The 12,860-nt window shown below is 41.2% G+C and overlaps 1 long non-coding RNA gene across 1 annotated transcript; it reads left to right on the top strand.

Moving 5' to 3' along the window:
• Positions 1–283: 283 nt before the first annotated feature.
• Positions 284–12,435, top strand: 9530052C20Rik (RIKEN cDNA 9530052C20 gene). The gene is made up of 2 exons (NR_152127.1): positions 284–775; positions 9,831–12,435. It is a non-coding gene; the product is annotated as an RIKEN cDNA 9530052C20 gene (long non-coding RNA).
• The last annotated feature ends 425 nt before the right edge of the window (positions 12,436–12,860 follow it).

Below are 12,860 nucleotides of genomic sequence, written 5' to 3' on the forward strand. Positions count from 1 at the left end.
ACACCCACCGCGGCTGCGCTTAACGGCTCTGCGCGAACGCTAGGTCTGGCCTCCGGCCGGCCGCAGATTGAGCCTCGCTTCGGCCCTCCCTGCTGGGGAGCCGCGCCCTCCCGCCCGCCCACCCCGAGCTGTCGCTTCCTCCCTCCCCCACCTGCCGAAGCGTGTCCACCTCTCGCCTTTGGCTCGCGCGACGTCGCCACCAGTAAGGTGCACCGCGAGCCAAACCCGGGCGGAAGAGGCCCTTGGGAGAAGTGGGCGTGGTCAGGGCGCCAGCCTCTGCTCCGAGCAGTCCCCACGGGCTGCCTTTTCCTCGAGCGCTACCCTGAACTCTGTGGTTGGGACTAGAAAACTACTGAGCTCAAAGCTGACTTAGCTCATTTGTTGATTTTTTTTTTTTCAACGTAAGTTTAATGGAAAGAGATGAGGCAGAATCAGCGTCGGGAAGGAGCCAAAGCCGACTTTACTTGGGGAGGTATAAATGAGAACTAACTACTTAGTTGCAGAGTCTACTTAGTAGTGAGCCTTAACTAGCTACTTAGCAGCCTATCGGAATTAGCTACTTAGTAGCACAGTCTACTTAGTAACATAGTGTAACTTGTGGGAAAATGGACTTCTACAAGTAACACTTATGTATCACAAGTATCAACAGATACTTTTTTTGTCTAATCAATGAGTGGACACTCTCGGTAAACGCTTCCCTTGGGGTTCTGAAGATTAAGTGCATCTAATATAGCTGGTTCAAAGCAATGTGGACAAAGTGGTGATGGCTATTTAGGTGAGTATGGCAGGTTTCAGGTGGGTAGCTACAAGTCTGAGAAGCACTTTACCTTTCATGGGACATTGATGCAGGCTCCTGCAGATTTTTCTCCAAGAGTCTCAGAAATCATTGAAGTCAGAAATCATTGAAAATCTAGAGTTCTGTGACTCCGGCTCACAATATACTGGCAAAACTTTTCCGTTCTGTACTTCAAAAGTTTTACTATTTATATGTTTAATGAATTGCCTGGGCTGAAAATGATAAAAGCAACAAGTGCCTTAATTATTAAGTTACATAATCAACTTTAGAATGCGTTTAATGGATGAACACTGTTACTTCGCCAAGTGTCGTCTTAGGAATACTGTTTCACTCTAGAAACTGCTTATAGCTTAAGTGAAATATTTGTAAACACGCATCCAGTTTCATCATACTGCAGAGTGTGAAATACTTTGCTAGAGCTGGAATTGGCTTGTAATTAACCGTTGCTTCAAGAATGGCAGAGCTGTAAATCTGAGACACATTACTTTGTCTTCATACTTACTATAGTGTGAGTAACATTTTTAACTCCTGCTATTAAAATGGAGGCTTATTAATCAAGGAAGCAACAAGGAACTAACAACATTGGGAGAAGCCAAGTTATATGATTACCTTCCCTAGTAACTAACAGAGAGAGTTAGGCCCTGGAGTTATGAGTAGTCTTAAGAAAGAGTCTATAACAAGTAAGTGGGGAGTCCTCTTGAGGAAGCAGTGTTGTGTCCAAAAACACTATTACAATTTTAAATGGTAGGTACAAAGTGGTAGTATGATTTTTACTGTAAAGTATACACAACAAAACTTACCATTTAAAGTGGGTCACTAGATTCCTATTGATATGTTTTTCTTTTTCTTTTTTTATAATTTACTTTTCTCCAGGAAAGAGATGAGAAACTTCATATATACATAACAAGTGGCTAACTATTAAGAAGTATTTGTGCAATGCCAGGTGTGATGGTACACTCCTTGAATCCCAGCAATTGGGAGGCAGCAGCTGGCAGAAGTCTGTGAGCTTGTGGCCAGCCTGCTCTACATAATGAGTTCCAGACCAGCAAGGGTTACATAGATGCTAGACAAATAGAAACACAATAAGATTTCTTTAGAAAAACAAATTTAGATATAAAGAGAAAAACGAGTGTTCTTTAGAAAAACAAATTAAGGTCTAAAGAGAAAATGTTCACATTTCAGCAGCATGGAATTTTGAACCTAGGAGACAAACATGTAGCCTAGCTCTCACAGTAAGTACAAAATAATAAACCCCAGTTTAGCTAATTGGGAAGGAAATAGTACTTGTACTAAGTGATGTAGGAAAAGAACTAAGTCTTAGAACTGGCATTCCATTTGCCGCCTGGGCTGGTTTTAATCTGCACTGTGCTTTAAAATAGAATCTTCATAAACTGAATTCAAAGAGCCTTATGACCCTCAGACAGGTACCATAGGAAAAGACTTCAATCTTTCATAGTCCTAGTGTTAAAACCAGTATAAAAGTTTAATGTTACAAATCATCTGCAAGTGTAAACAAGTGCACAGGTCTTTAATAGTATAGGACATTTTTCTGAAATTAGTTGTGTTGGGGAAACTAGTACAACCCAAAGGGAAGACAGAAGACCTGCAGGATCATAGTTGGAAAGCAAATTAGCTTAGGCTAAAAGCTACCACTCAGCTCACAGTCAGTCTCATTCATTCATTCTCTCTCTCTGTCTGTCTCTGTCTGTCTGTCTGTCTCTCTCTCTCTGTGTCTCTCTGTGTGTGTGTGTGTGTGTGTGTGTGTGTGTGTAGGTGGGGATGGGGGAAGATAGTCAAAAGTGAATCACACTTATCAGAGGGGTGCATGCTTAAAAAGTTGTAATGGAAATGCTTATCACTTTGATCCAGAAGTGTTGTGTTCAGGTGTGTTTCAGCCCTGCTTATAAGTGTTCTTAGAAAAGCCTAAGTACAGTTCACTTTATTGTAGTCTAGTTTATATTTAACAAGAACAAAAACACAAGGTAATTTAAATTTCTCTTCGTCATTAAAATACCTAGTTTGTGTCACTCATTATACAGAATCTTTTAAATTTTTCAAAGATATTTTAAAGATCTTTAAATAGAGATAAACACACACAGTTTCAATTGCCTCTGTCTTCCTCTTTTTGATGCCCTTTCAGAACTTTTTAGGAAAGTTCTTTTAGGGAAATTGTAGTAGAATTAACATTGTGCTTTTTCAGTCCTGTTGAAACAGACAGCTATTCAGATGAACTGTCTGTCCAGTGTCCAGAGAGTAAATGGTAATGACAGTAAATCTCAGGAAGACAAAATGAGTCCCTGGCCAGTCAGGGAGATAGCACAGTCATGAGGGTGTTTGCTCTGCAGGCATGAGAAACCTGTATCCCCCAGATCCCAGGTGAAAAAGCCAGGCACAGTGGTGCACACTTATAATGGGAATGCTGGGTTGGGGGTGCCTGAGGAAACAGGCAGATCTCTGGGGCTCGTTGGCCAGCCAAGCTTTGTCAAGTTTGCTGAGTTTCAGGTGAGTGAGAAACCCTGGCAGCTGAAGAAAGATTAACCTTTAACCTCTTTCCTTCACACATGAGTGTGTGCCCCTACACAATTGTGTGTACACACAAATACACAAGAAAATTTTAAAAGAATATCTTGTCATCCCCTTTCCTTCCTTAAGATCGGCCTTACCAAAATCATTCTTTTGTACACCCTCTGCGGATAACTGAGAGAAAGCATGAGGTCCAGGGCAAAGAAGAGTTAACTCAGCTGTGGTGATTATGGCAGATAGGTTTGAGAATTATCAGTCCAGCCCTCATTGGACTCACTACACTGGAAATTTTCTCCCCCCTGCCCCCCCAGAAGACATCTCTAAAGCCATGATGGCTGAGCTTAATTTAGATATTCCAGTAAACTGGAGTACTGAGATCCGTTTACAGTTGAGTCTGCATGGGAATTTGAAGATGCAAGACTAGAGAGAAAGTACTAGGGCTGGGTGTCATTTTCTACCCTGTGGTTCTAAAGCATAGCCAAGCTCTGTCTTCATGGAACTTGCTGTTTTGTGAAATAGACATAGTAATGACAAGTTAAATTCAGGCTTATTTTATTTTGCTTTTTGTGGTTCCTAGTTGGCCCAGGGCCTTGCCAGTATTAGGCAAGTGCTGTACCACTGAGGTGCACTTCCAGCCCCCCTTTAACTTTTAACTGGAGACAATCTTGCTAAATTGCCAAGCTGGCCTTGAACTTGCAGTCGTCTTGCCTCAGCCTCCTGAGTTCTAGGGTTACAGTCCTGTGCCACAGCGCCTTTTTGCTCAGGTTACTTTACACAAAGGTCAAGCAATCCTTTTCTGGATTCTTAGCACTGCAGGTAGGATAAATGTGGGCAAAAGAAGAAATGTTAAAGCCAACTCCAAGGAGAGAGAATAGAACCAAGTTTCTAACTACTGAAAGGAGAACCAGCTACAACAAAGAGATGGGGCAGTATGCGAGCTCAAAGACTATGCACCTCCGGCAGAACAAGCTGTGCTATCTTAAGGTTGTCTCCTGCTGTATGCCCTCGTGGCTCTGTTCCTTGTCATCTTCAGTTTGAACCCAGACCAACAGAGCAGCCAAACTTTTGTATGCTGACTAGCAAGGGTCAGGGTACATAAGCCTCAAACATAGTGGAACACCTCAACCAAGGAGCTGAATGCAGGTGAGTAACAAATGGATTCCACGCCACATTAAGGCTTATCCTAGCAGCGGCAGGAATTTCCCATTTTAATAGACACGCTGGAACACAGTGAGGAAAACAATAGGTTGGAGGCAAGAGAATTAAGTTTGAGGAAGAAAATTAGGTCCATTCAGTTTTCCACCTCCAAAGTTGTATTTTATAGTGTCATGGCAGTGAAAATGCTTTTAAAAACACCCATTTTATTGATAGGTAAGAAGGCCTGGCTTAGTGGTACATGCCTTTAAAAATCCCAGCACACTACAGGCAGAGCACTGGGAGTTCAAGCCAGACAGCACTACATAGTGAGACCTTGCCTCAAGCAACAACAAAAAATAGCATAAAATGACGTGGAAGTGGAAGCAGAGATGAGAATCTGTGTTGTCCAGAAGGGAGGTGAAGCACAAAGCTTGCTGCTTGTGTCTTCCAGGAAGTCCTATTGTGATGCTTATTTGGGGGGTTCTTTGAGAGTTCCTTGATGTTTAAATGTGAGCATGCGTGCATATGTATGTGTTTACGTGTGTGTGTGTGTGTGTGTGTGTGTGTGTGTGTGTGTGTGTGTGTGTGTGTGTGTGTGTGTGTGTTTTCCCATACTGACCTAACTGGATTGTCAAGGGCATAACCACCAGTGAAAGAGTGAGCACAGTTCTGACTGGAGGGCACAAGCATAGAAGCACACCAGCACAGTTTATCTGCTGCACGAGCATAGAAGCACACCAGCACAGTTTATCTGCTGCAGCTTTGGCTTCTGAAGACTCCTTCACTGGCTGGTACTTGTTCCCAAAAGATCCCAACCCAAGCACATGGACAGATTATAAATAATAATTACATCTTATGCCCGATGGAGCCTTGCCACAGTACTTTGTTTTCACACTTTATAGGCACTTACAGTGCATATAATATAGCTCTTCTCTTAGGCTTTAATCACTAGAAAGGCATGCATGTTTTATATAGCCCAATATAGTCTTTTACAACTAGTAAATAACTGTTTTTCTCTATATTTCTGAATGTATAACAGTGTTAGCCAGGAACTCACTAGCCAGAGAACGAAATATCCTTGCCTTGGGTGTTCAGTGTCAGAGCTTCTAAAGTTTGGAGCCTCTTTCTTCCACTCTAGTCTTCATCGGTCTCTGGCAGGCTCTCTTCACATGCTTGCTACTCTTCTTTGCCACATACATTTCCACAGCTTCCACATTGCCTGTATTTCTTGATAGTGCCGACATTGTTGTGGACCAGGAACTCAATCCGTGGCCAGTCATCAACCCGCTTCTCCAGCATCTCCAGAGCTCACTGACTTTGTACAAATGTCACGCTGTACTCTCTGATGCCTTTCACTTCCACGCTGAGTCCACCTCTCTGTTCCTACCCTGCAGAAACAAGTGAATCTCTTTCCTTTTCCTGTTGGACTTTGATCGTTCTCAGATCCTGATGCCTCGGTGGTTATCCCAAATAAAATTACTGGGAAATTGCTTCCAAGTATATAAAAAGTTCTCCATCAGAAAATTCCACATCCTTCTTTGATACATGCTCACTGAAGTCTAAAGTAGTGAAAAAGCATTTAAACCACAATTGGGAAATTAAAGTTTGGTTTTTACAGTTTATTTTTTCTTTTATTGAAAATCTTATTTAATTTTTTTTTTGTTTTTACCATGTAATAACATCCTGATTATGATTCCCCCTACCCCGACTCTCCCCAGTTCCTCTCCACCTTCCTTCTCATCCAGATCTACCCCTTGCTGTCATTAGAAAATAAACATGCTTCTAGAGAGTAATGATAAAATAAAAGATAAGACTATCTAACATACTGCAAATTGACAAAATAAACAAAAAGAAGGAAAAGAGCCCAAGAAACGGCACAAAAAAACCTACACTACCAAGTCATTGGTCATATGCAGAGACCTACTGGCTCCCTCAGGAGTCCATAAAAGCACACGACTGGAAGCCATAATTTATATGTAAAGTGTTTAATATAATCCTCCTCAGTCTTGGGGACTGAAAATCCACCCTAACTTTAATATCCTGGAATCCTAACATCAGATGTGATGTCAGGAGGTGGGTTGGCCAGTGCTTAGGCCGTAAGAAGAAAGGCTAGATTATTTTTGTCGACACTGACCAAATACCTGACAAGAAACAGGGAGGAAAGATCGTTTCAAGCTCATGATTTTATAGCAGCTGTGGCTTTGTCCATGACGTTGGGGACTTCTGGCATGAGGTAAGATTGCCTTGGAAATGGGTAGCAACCACTAGTGGCCATAGACTTACTGCCCTGTGTCTTACATATGCATAATGTTCTACCTCCATAAACAATGCAAACGTGTCAGTCCATGGGAGAAATTTCATATCATTAACACTTCATGGATGAGATTAGTGTCCTCGTAGAAGAGACTCCAGAGAACTCCTGTGTTCTTGTGTACAGTGTGGGTACACTAAGAATCCTGGAGTCTTCACCTGGAAAACAGCCCTCATTGAAACACAACCCTGAGGGCAGAATGCTCTGGGACTTCCTGACATCAGAACTGTGAGAAACTAAAATTTCTATCTTGGTAAGCCATCTATTCTGTGTTTTGTTTTAGCACCTGGAAATAATATAAACATTGAGGATGTCTTGTATTCTTAAGATATTATCAAAGACCTGATGAGTTACATCTTCTGAAGTCAAAACTAAGGAAGGGTGGTTTTTTGTTTGTTTTTCTAGATTTATTTTTTTTCTATATATGAATACACTGTTGCTATCTTCTCACACACCAGAAGAGGGCATTGGGGATCCCATTACAGATGGTTGTGAGCCACCATGTAGTTGCTGGGAATTAAACTCAGGACCTCTGGAAAAACAGTCAGTGCTCTTAACCACTGAGTCCCCTAATGCAGTATGAAAACACAAAACTATACAGGCTTACATCTAACCTTTAAAATAATGGTCTTATGCCCTCTCTCATCTCCTAAAAGATGTCATTAAGGGTGAAAAAGATAATTGCCGTTTTAATACTGTTATAAAAGTGGGTTGGAACTTGCGTATCTTTTGCAGTCCCCCAAACCACAGTTGGAGACTAGCTAACCTGTAGGGCTGCCTCTGATGACCGGACTTGCAATATCCTGTGTGAATGAGATCTCCATGCGTTCAGAGCTTCTGACTTTCTACCCTGTCTTAATCATTTTCTGTTGCTATAAGGAAACGATTGAGACTGGGTAAGGTATAAAGTAGAGGCAGATCTTGTATCTTAAGGTTCTGGAGATTGCAAAGTCCACATCCAAGTGGCTGGACCTAATGAAGACCTCATGCTGCTTTACCTCAAAGAAGAAAGCAGAAAGTCAAACATTCCTATATAAAAAAGACAAAACATAAAAGGGACACCCTCTGCCTTAGGGTTTCTATTATTGCTATGAAGCATTGTGACCAAAGAGCAGGTTGGGGAGGAGAGTTTATTCAGCTTACATTTCCACATTGTAGTCCATCATTGAGGGAAGTCAGGACAGGCTCCCAAACAAGGCAGGAATCTGGAGGCAGCATCTAATGCAGAGGCCATGAGGGCTTATGGGCTTATGGTTGCTTACTGGGCTTATGGTTTGCTCAGCCTGCTTAGAGAACTCAAAACCACCAGCCTAAGCATGCCACCACCCACAATGGACTGGGCCTTACCCCATTAATCACTACTTAAGAGAATGCCCTACATGCTGGCTTATAGTTCAATCCAAATGGAAGTTCTATTGGATGGTTTTATCTCAACTGGACATAAGCTATAGTCATCAGAGAGGAAGATGCCTCAAGTGAGAAAAATTACTCCCTAAGGTACAGCTGTAAGGCATGTTCTTAATTAGTGATTAGAGGTGGAGAGCTCAGCCCATTGTGGGTGGTGCCATCCCTGGACTGTTGGTTCTGAGTTCCATAAGAAAGCAGGCTGAGCAAGCCTATGAAGCAAGCCAGTAAGCAGCACTTCCCCATGGCCTCTGCATCGGCTCCTGCCTGGAGCTTCCTTCTCTGCCTGAGTTCCTGTCCTGACTGCCTTTGTAGAAGCAATGTAGAAGTGTAAGTTTACTAAACTCATTCCCAACTTGCTTTTTGGTCGTGGTGTTTTTGTTGCGGCAATAGAAACCCCAACTAAGACTTAAGTATTTTTTAAATTGAGGTTCCCTCCTCTCAGGTGACTTTAGTGTGCTGTCAGGTTGACATAAAGCTATCCAGCACACCCTCAGTTAGGATAGCCTGCTGTAGGGCTATCTGATCCAGTTCCATGAGAATTAACTAGGTTATAGTCTCATGAGAAAGGCACTAGTCCCTTCTGCTCCCTATTCAGGTATTAATTTATTGAGATAGGGTCTTATTACGTAGCCCATTCTGGCTTTAAACTCAATCTTCCTGCTTCAGTCTCCAAAGTGGAGTTAGGGTTATTGGTATGTGTCACCGCACCCAGAAGTCATTCTTTTAATGTCCAAATCATCTGTTATATAGTAGGAACCAAATTTCGACATGAGTCTTAAGTGGGGCCATACCATATTCAAACCAGAGCAAGTGCCATGGGTTTTTCCCATGAGAAGTTGTTAATACATGAAAATTTTGAGTTGTCTTTGTCAGAATGAAAAGGGAACATGAGCAGGAGAATGCCTATGTAAAACATGCCCATTATACCAGTGCTTACTTTAGAGCAAACAGCAACTGGAAATGGCTGTGCAGATGAATAGGTGCAAAAACTTCTCACCATGCACAACACCCAGAGTGCTGAGGACCAAGAACCCCTTGGGACACTTACTTCCTCCAGTTGGTTCCTCAGCACCAGGCTCCTATGTGTATAATGAAACTGTGGTAACAGACTCCCAAACACTGCCTGAGAGAACACAGGGATGTCCTCCTCTCCTCCCTCCAAGTGCACTTTGGATGTGTCTATGTCCTCTCAGCGCTCCCTGTGTTTGCAGCCTGCCTCAAATGGCATTGCTGGGAACGGCTGTGGAACCTTTCAAGAATCCGCCTACTGTCATGGAGATACTTCCTGAGAGTAAAGGCAATCCTTACGTAAGCCTGTGGTCGTTCTCGCTTGAGGCTGCTTTGGAAGAAACAAGGCTAACCCTACTCACCATCCTTTGCTTCCAAGCTTCACATATGTATTATATATGCTCTAGAGAAACAGAACTAATGTGTGTATGAATGCACATATATAACACATATTATTCACATATGTGATATATATGAAGATTATTAGATTGGCTTCTTACAGGCTGTGGCCTAGCTAGTCCAACAATGGCTGTCTACCAACAGAGAATCCAAGAATCCAATAATTATTCCATCTGGAGGCTAGATGCCTCAGCTGTCCTTCAGTGTACATTGGAATTTTGAAGTTGGCTCTTCTTTTCCTTTCTTTAGGCTGCCACTAGAAGGTGTGACCAAGATTTAAGATTAATCTTCCCATCTGTCGTAGTCACTGCTCTAGTGCTGGGAAGGGACATCACAATCAAGGCAACTCTTAGAACGGAAAGCATTTAATGGAGGACTTGCTTATAGTTTCATCATGGCTGGGTGTATTGCAGCATGAAGGTACTGTGCTGGAGAAGTGGGTGAAACCTATATCCGGATTCACAGGCAGATCAAGAGACAATGAGCCTGGAGTAGACTTTTGAAACCTCCAAGCCCAACCACAACAACACACCTCCAACAGAGGCACACTTCACCAACTTGATACTAAGCATGCAAATATATAACCCAGCAGGGCCATTTTCATCCAAACTGCCACATTACCTCAGAAGATTTGGATTTACAGTGGGTCTTCCCACTGCAAATGATTTAATTAAGAATACTTCACAGGTGTACTCAGCTACTTGGGGTTTTGTGAATCCAGTTGTGGTTAAACTGACAACCAAGACTGGTATCACATGTGACCACTTACTCTGACACCCTTTGCTGCCATCACTATCCACCATGAAGCAGTGCAGCCAAGGAGTGACCCTCATTACAGAGGTGAAGTGATTTGAACTTCAAGCCTTGAGAACTGTGAGCTTCATTTTTTTGTTTGTTTAATTAAGTGCTTTTCTTCATAAATAACCCATTTAAAAGAATTTTGTTGTAATGAAATGCTTGTGCATTGGACTGCACAGAACAGTGGGAGTGGTCAGGCTGACTCTGACCTGGAAGGCCAGTAAGGGACTTTAGTCTTCTCTTCCTTGTTGTTCCACTAGTCATTACAGCATTCTTTGCAGTTGCGTATTTGAAAGCAGGACAGGGAATTCCATGACCTACTTTCTGAGAAGAAAATCATGAGAGTAATAATGTTCTATGTCTTGAGGCTAAGACTCAAAAATAGACATTCCCAGTCACATTTCATTGTAAGAAGGTAGTCACTTGATCATATCTAGTTACAGATGGAGCTGAGGAATGTCTCTGAGCGAATGTCATGGGCCTATCCACAGCTCCTCCTCAAGTAGTCAAGGTTTTCATGGAGAGTTAAGAGTACCCACTATATATTCCGTGAATTTTGGTATCAGCAAAGCGTTCAACTTTTCAAGCTTTGTAAGTCCAAATCAATAGCTACAGGATCCGCTAGGACCTAGAATAAACTGAGTGTGGCAGTTCAAAAGTGTTCTAAGTACTTGGAACATGTTCTCTTAGCTGGCACCATCTTAGAACCCAGAGACCATTCTGTAAGAACACGAAGCCCCAAGGTGGGACCATGTACTGATGCTGTGGTCAGTCGTGATAGCTGAGCCAAGCTGTTAACCCTGTCATTAATATATCTCGGTTCTCATCGTCTCTGGCTCTGGGTTGTTTAAATCCTCCAGCTTGAGGCTATAGACATCAAGGAAAGAGACAATCCTTCCTCTACCCTGACCAAGTCCCCAAACCACATCAGGTTTCAGCGTAATACAAAGGTTTTCTTATTTGATTTTTAAAGGGAGTGAAGGACATCGGGTGCAATTAATCTTTAGGGAGTACAGCCTTAGTTGTATATTTAAATACTCCCACTTCTCAAACGTGCCCTGGATAGAATTTTCTAAAATATTTAAATTATCTACCCAATTAAGAATGAACGTTTATAGTTTAATCACTCGTTTTATGATATTTGCTGAATACTATATTTTAGTGCAGGTGCTTTAAGTTATAGAAGCCAATTGTATTGAGTGTTGAGTTTCTGTATAGACTTACAGCTTTTTGTGTGAAAAAAATAAATACCATCATATTGTATCCCAGAGCATTCAATATCAGAGACTGCTGATAAGTATCACATGCTTACAAAAACTTGTTTAATTGATATTTTTAATTTACAGTAAGCGGGGTTATAAGTACCCATTATTTGTGTGCACATATATCATGAATTCAGGTGTGGCTAGAAAGACATTTTTCTATTTAAAAATAAGAACCACTAGTTATAAGCACTTCTAAAATATAAAACAAGCTAAAGTACATTGCTTTATAAAGATTTTTATGAAAGGTGCCCCATTAAAGATGCTATTTTGGAAAAGTGTATTATAGTCATTTGCATATTTATTTTTATATACTGATAATTCACATGATCTGTGTATTGCTTTAACAGTTTAACTATAAGCTGCTTATTTTTAAGGTATCTAACTACACACATATGCAAGCAGTTTTAAATCCAGACTCAGCTGTGTGGCTGTGCTACCCCTCATAGGAAATCCTCCCCAAGTCTTCTTCAGAGACCGATGCAGAGGGTTCAAGCACTGTCCTTCTTCACTAGAAGGAGGCTTATGAGATCCCAGCAAGATGGATCTCGGGCCGTGTTTTAGACTGTGCTGAAAACAATCTGCTAAAGACCTCCAAAGCAGTTTAGACAACTTTGACTTAGCTGCAAGCCATGTGAACACCTAGTCGCTTGACTTGAAATTGGAGCTGTAGAGAAGAGATTCAAGATTTTCCTTCTGAGTTCACTTGCTAAAGACACTTCCTATTTTTTATGTGCTAAGAATGGAAAACTAAGAGCTATTTTTAAACAAAGAATAAAAATGATCAATCTGACAAATTGAGTTTTTACTAAATCTGTAGTATTGTAGACACTATTCCATTGGCAGTAGGGATATTTTAAAGGATTTCACACAGAATTTGACATGCTCTTGGTTTTGTTCTGTGTTATATTGGTCTTACTATAAATTCTTCAGAAATATAGCTTACTTTCTTACCTTTCATCATTTCCCCATGCTAACAAAAAGTCTGTATTTGAAGTGACTATTTACTTAAACATTCATGTCATCTTGACTTGATCTACAAAAAACACGGTATCTAATACTGAAGAGTTAATAAAATCATTATGGTAATAAACTATCTTATGATCTCTGATATCAAATCATGCTCAACTTTAAATTTCACTATATTTAATAATAAAAGGGGACAGATGTTAAAAACGTCTATCATGATGATAAAAATATGCATTTTAAGACGGTTGTT

The sequence above is a fragment of the Mus musculus genome, chromosome 3, assembly GCF_000001635.26.
Source record: "Mus musculus strain C57BL/6J chromosome 3, GRCm38.p6 C57BL/6J".
Classification (NCBI taxonomy): domain Eukaryota; kingdom Metazoa; phylum Chordata; class Mammalia; order Rodentia; family Muridae; genus Mus; species Mus musculus.